We start from the raw sequence: 6854 nt of genomic DNA, 5'->3' as shown, positions 1-6854 counted from the left end.
ATAGAAATAGGACCAAATTGAGAATAATGATTTTGGGCAATAGTGGAAAGAGAGATCTTTTCTCTCATTAAGGAGATTAGACATCTCAAATTGACTAAAATCCTCTGTTCTTTTCGGTTGCTAAGGAAATTTTGCATGCAAGTTACTCATATGCAGTCAACGGATAATTTTGATAGAGGAGGTACAGTACTTTGTCCTAATTTACTGTCGGTAAATGTATGATATAACACATAAAGTTGTTAATCTAAGCATGTTTTATATTCTCTTTTTTTGTGCCTTCATCATCATTGTTGTTGATGATGCTTATTACAAAGCCTATACTCGTTTTCTTTCTGTTTTCATTGGTGGATAGGATTTTCTTTTTTGTGAATTTATGGTTTTCATTTGGTAAAAGTTTGGGTTTTAATTATTACCAAAATGAGAGGGTGAAAAACTATTCTCTTTCTTTGAATAGTGATCACCTCAATTTGTAAAAGAAACTCTAAATTCCACTATTGGCTACAACCTGTTAAATCTTCTAATTGTTGATGTATGCTACAAGATCTCATATTACTTCATTGGTAGATAGGATTTTATTTTTAGCAAATTTATGTATTTCATTTTATATAAGTTTGGGCTTTAAGTTTTCCAAAAAAAAAGTGGATTTAAAATTGTTCTCTTTCTTTGAATTTGTTTTCAATACTATCAGATTTTTTTTTGGTAATTGTATTGTCAAAGCTATTCATATGTTTTTGTATTTTAATCTGCAATTACCAGTCCTGTTTAGTGCCTATGATTATGTTTGATGATAAGTTAGAATTAAAGCTTTTAATTTTGAATGTAAAAGTCTAACTTTATATAGGTTCTCAAAAAATATAATTGGGAAACTTCTTTACAACAATGGAGAGGGGAATTTGAACCATGTTTATCCTATAAGTTAAAGCAACTACCTTATGCAATAAACATATAAATATAATGCACTTTGGCTAAATTTTGATGTGTTTTGAGATGATACAATTATGTAATTTGATTTATGTTATCGAGATCTAATCTACAATTTTACATTGAAATTTTATTCATAATGTTCTACTCATACCAAAAGAATATGTTCTACAGAGTGCAAAGGCAGATATTAATGTGGAGAAGGTTTTCTTTTCAAAAGCAAGGTTTTTTTTTTTTTTTTTTTTTTTTTTTTTTTTTTTGAGATCAAAGATATAAAGCTTTATTAAGATAGCAGAAATACTACAAGTTGAGTTACAAAATGGAACAGTGGACCCCCAGATAGTAAAACACAGGTCTATATTCAACAGGGCAGGGGCCATGAAAAAAGAAAAAATATGCACCAATGGGATACAATAGAGAAACAGAGGATGCTCAAGTTGTTTGTGCTGTCATGAGGTGCTGGTAATCAGTTAAGAGACCCGAAGCACCCTCATAGATGTGCTGTGGCTGAAGTTGAGTCTTTTCAAAATGATATTTGTTTCGTGCATTAAATGAAGGCTTGCTAATACTAATTCCAAGATTGAGGTATGTGCGCATCAATAACTTACTCCATCAGTAATTTGACAATTTCAAGCACACTTTGCAATTTGGTGTTGGTATATAGTGTGTCATATAGTTAGATGAACAACCTACATTAAACTTAGAATTTTTCAATATTTACCCAACATTAGTATCTAATTATGAAATTCTATTAAATGAACATGTCCTAAATGGATTATATAGTTATTTTGTAATCCTTCTAAATTTTGAAACAATCCATATTTAAAATAAATAAAAAACAATTTAACATACTTATCATTGCATAGGTGTTCACTATTGGCCTCAAATAGGTAAATTGATTTCTTATTCTTATATGATTTATCTTCTCCAGTGTTGGAGCTTAAATACTCTAAAACATTGAAAGAGAAAATCAAGTTAGTTATGCAGTAGGTGATTGATGGAAGATCTGATTTGCAAATTGTCCCATTGTTTACATTTATGAATGATGAGAAAGAAGACATTTGAGGTATTTTGCATAGGCAACTGTACTATCGCATGCTGTTTTAAGAGCCATAATTTAAGAAAAAAGTTTCATGAAAGTTTCATTTCATATTTGTCATACAAATTCCTTATTTAAAGCATTAACATTTTTATTTTATGTTTTAGTGTCAATTAAAGTGTCCTTTTTTTTTTAATAATGTAATCTACATTTTTTTTGTCTACTTAAATAAAGAAAACAATTTATTTATTTTTATTATTATTAATTTTTTTTATGGTAGTAGGTAGACACCTTACAATTGGTAAACAGCTGAACATACATATACATTACCCTTATCAATTTTAGTATCTTCCACTTGGGTTTTTACCAAAATTTTCTTTTTTTTACTCTCAGATCTTCCATCGAAATTCGGCAACGCCTTATTAAAAGATAAGAAAAATATGATTATATTCTAATAGATACTTTCCTTTTTTTTTTTTTTGGATTTTGTTTTTAAGTAAAATTTCAATTTAGAAATTTTTATTAGACATGTTGAAAGGAAAAAGAAATAATAAGAGCTATTTAATGCTCATTCACGTGATCTAGATTTTAGATGGTAGAACTAATTTCGCATTTGTATGTGATCTTCATTTGGAATCTATTTAACATTAACATTTTGTTCTGAATCTTCTGATATGTCCAAGTATGCAAAAAGATCCTCAATGGCTTGGTTGCTTACATTATTAGAACCATAAAGACTTTTAACAGAGAAAGCATGAAGTCCATAAACAAATGGTTAAACTATTTGACTTTTGGTTTATTTTAGGATTATAAATGTTATTTTGAGTTATGAATCTAAATTTTTATGCTGTTATGAAGAAAGGTTTTTGTTTTTCTTCTGCTGTAAATTTAATTTTTTCCCGTTATTCAAATTATGTTAATATAAATTATTATGATGAAGTATTATTTACTTTTGATGATGTTATATAAGAAAAGAAGTGTACTTTTGATGATGCTATAAACAAACAACCAGCACAATTATAAAAATCCCGTGCATTTGCACAGGTTATAAGCTAGTGGATAATAATTATGGAATACTAGCCTCTGAGCACGCGCTTACGTGCGTGCTCAGAGGCTCTTCTATTTTTTTGGATAAAAGTTAATTTAGAGAATTTATTATAATTTGAGATTACTACATTTTCCAATTACAAAAAAAAAAAAAAAAAAGTGTGATGAAAAATTATTTCACTTGCTAACGCATAATATTCATCACACTCCTAGGTTTTTTTGTGATTGGAAAATGCAGTAATCTCAAATTATAATAAATTCTCTAAATTAACCTTTATCCAAAAAAATTGAAGAGTCTCACGCACGTGCTCAAAGGCTAGTAATTTTATAACGTATGTGGAAGAGCTTTTTCTAACTTATGTGAGATTGTAAGGCGGAATATCAGATCAGATTGTATGCTAGGCCATAATTTGATTTTCTTTTGATTTACCCAAAAAAAAATTGAGCTTTACCCACCCACCCACCTTTTTTAATAAAAATGACAAAAGTTACAGAACTCAATGATAGTTGGATGATTGTTAGCCCGCTTTGGCAGGCTATGTAAAGTAATTGGAAACCTATAGAAGAGGAGGGCCATGATGACATTAGGCCTTTTCCGTTGGAATTGGGTAACAATGAAATCAACATCATATTCATTTACATGGTGAAGGCAGACTCAAAGATCTATAAAGTAAAAGAGATGAGAGAAAGCTATTAAGTTTTTGTCTTTGAAAGGTATATCGTATATGCATGTTGACCCTAGCATTTGCTTTGTTGTTTAAAAAATATTTTTGGGGCTGGCTGGCAGTACCAGTGGCAGTGTTTCTGAGGAAGGGTAGAGTTTAAATTCAATTGAAGGCAGTGGGAACAGAGTTTTGGGCAATAACTATGATTTTTTTTGCATAAAGCTCATTGGTTATTGGTTGGAATTTTTTTTTTTTTTATTTTTAGTTTGTTTCCTTTCTTAGCCCAATCCATGACTATAAGGTCATCATGTGAGAGAAGAGAACTAGTGCGCGTCCACTTTCTGATTGAATAAGTGTACTAGTCTGTGAGTGAGAGTCTGATAATAAGCTTTAGTGGGGCTTGCTTGTTGTGGTCCCCAAATATAATAGTCCCTTCTTCTTTTGTTTACAGTGAAGAAGAAGGCAATATTGATGAGGATCATAACCATAGGGGGTGGCACTTATCTCATTTGACTGGTATGCTAGCTATAAACAAATTATGTGGCCAAAACAGAGATTGGTACAGTGGTATATAGTGGGCGAGAAGATAGACTTGATTGGCGTTATTTACTAAGCTATAAACGCCTTTACCAAATAGAAAAAGACTTCATCAACCCAAAGAAATCTCAGCAAAAGAAAAGAAAGCACAACAGTCCGGAGAAAGGGAGAAAGAGTCTTAGTGCCATTGTGCACTAATTTGGAGAAATCTAATCACCGGTCATCGACTGGAGGCTGCAACGGACGATAAGGATGAAAGTTTCAGATCTAGTGGCTTGTTGAGGCCAATTATCAGAGAGTTATATATTCTTATACTACTATTTTCTTTTTAGTTCTTTGTTTTTATTTATTTTTCCTGGAAGTTTTCTTAAAAATGGTGAGAGGGTGCTGTAAATACCTTCTTCTTCTTCTCTTTTCTTCCTTTTTTTTTAAGCTTTGGTTTGAAACCACAGGAACCACAAGAAACCTCTACGGTTTTCAAAACTGGGCAGTTCAACCGCAGTTCATATGGTTGACTGACTTTTTAACATAGGACGATTTTGAGTGTTAAAAGAACCATCTTAGTAAACGGTTTCCGATTAATCGAGTCGGACTGTACGGTCCAATCCAGATTTCAAAATCATAGGTGTTTCTACTTGAATGGGACCACCTTTGTTTTAGCACAACTGCCCACATAAAGCTTTGTTTTTTGGATTTGGTTGGAGCTGAATGCTTTGTCCAATGTGTTTCTTTAATCCAAAAGAAGTAGGTAGAGAGTATAAGGTCAAATTTATAATTATTGCTTGGATACCACGTGCGGTTTGTTGATCTCGTTGCAGGCTAGAATTCAAGTGGTCCCCTACAGAGGTGTTTGTTAATGTTATTTTGGTGAAAGCTTTTTCACAATAATTAAGTTTTTATTTTTTTATTAGTGTTTATTTAGAATTATCACCGACTCTAGAGGCATCACAAGTTCATCTTTCTCAAACTTAGCACAGTCCGAGTTTTCAATTCTTTGGATTTAAACGAGGTTGCTTGCCTGAATGTCTTTGTATTATTCTTAAGGTCCTAATTAAAAGTAAAAAACATGGGCACTTAATTGCATGATTAACCTAACCCCCACTAGTTGATTTTGTCAAACTAAAAATACTCCGTGTCTAAGGACTATTCAGTATCCAGCACAAAACTTATGTTCTCCAAATAATATGACTAATTGACTAGGGTTTATCTTTAATTTCAACCTTAAAAAAAAAGTTGGAAATCAAAATGAAAAAAAAACAATTTAGAGTTTTAGACCGTTCTTGCTTGTATTCATTTTTGCATCAATAAAGAGCTGAGTTCTATTGAGAGAGAGAGAGAGAGAGAGCTTAGTGTCCTTACTATCAAATTATTAATTAAAATACTATGATTATTGTATTTGGATTATGAGAATTGTAATTGGTATGGGTATTATTTTGATTAATGAATAAAGTTTTTGTTCCCTATGCGAGTCTGAGGATCTCAATCAGGCGAAATCCTATGATCAATAGAGCAGAACTAGAGTTTGGATAGAAAATCTTGTTAAAGGTTTAGCAAAAAAAAAAAAAAAAAACTTAGCAAATAGCCTTTAAGAAGGAGAATGCAAGAAAATATTTGACTTTGACTTGAGAATATTAACTAGTCTTTAATTAGAAGAATAAATAATATATAACGAGATAATAAATATGATTTTTATTTGATTTATTTAGAATGATTTTTATTTAATTTGTAGATGTTGGTAGAACCAACTAAAATAATTGACTTTTGCAACCATGAATATTGTTAAGATTAGGTTTCGCAATAAAATGGAAGATGATTTTTTAACAAGCTCTTTGATTTTGTATATTAGGAGGAAGCTTGCGACAAAATGTATTACATAATCAGCCATAAACCATTTTTGGGATGCAAAATAAAATCTAGTTCTATTTTAATAGGTGATTCGATTGAAATGAATATTTATTGTTCCTTATGAATTTCAATATATTTCTTGTCACTGACGCAGTCAAGAATTTGTTTTTGCGGAGTCATGTAAAAAATGAGACGATTAATCAACATTTTTTTTTTTTTGACAATCACAATAGTTTAACAATTTTTCTACAACCACACACTTTTGTTACATTTTTTTTTTGCTACAATTTGATGATATGTGGGATTATTTTTCATTAATAATTACTTGTACATAAATCTACAATTTTTCTTTACCTTTCACAATCATATATATATCAAGATTATAGTAAGAATTTGATATAAAAATTGTGTCCGTAAACTTTTTCATAGTCTAAAATAAGATTTTAAATACAATACAACAATCATTTGCATTAAATAATATAATCATATAACCAATCATACATATTTTTTGCAAATTAATAATATATATGTTGTTCATATGTTATATAATATACATTTATCAATTTAATAAAAACAAAAGAACAGTTAAAGAAAAGGCACTATAATTGAGTTTTTTAACCATACACGTCTGATGTCACTTTGGAAAGTCGAGTAAATGGTACGAGAAATGTGGGAAAAGTCTAGAACCATATAAAATTTCACAATTTCTTGTCACAACTGTGACGGGACAAAGTGTGATTGATAAAGAAAAAATGGTGGGTCCATGTATAAATAATAGTTAACTACTCACAATCTGCCAT

The sequence above is a fragment of the Castanea sativa genome, chromosome 3 (assembly GCF_040712315.1).
Source record: "Castanea sativa cultivar Marrone di Chiusa Pesio chromosome 3, ASM4071231v1".
NCBI classification, from domain to species: Eukaryota; Viridiplantae; Streptophyta; class Magnoliopsida; order Fagales; family Fagaceae; genus Castanea; species Castanea sativa.
Note: the sequence above shows the minus strand (reverse complement) of the source record.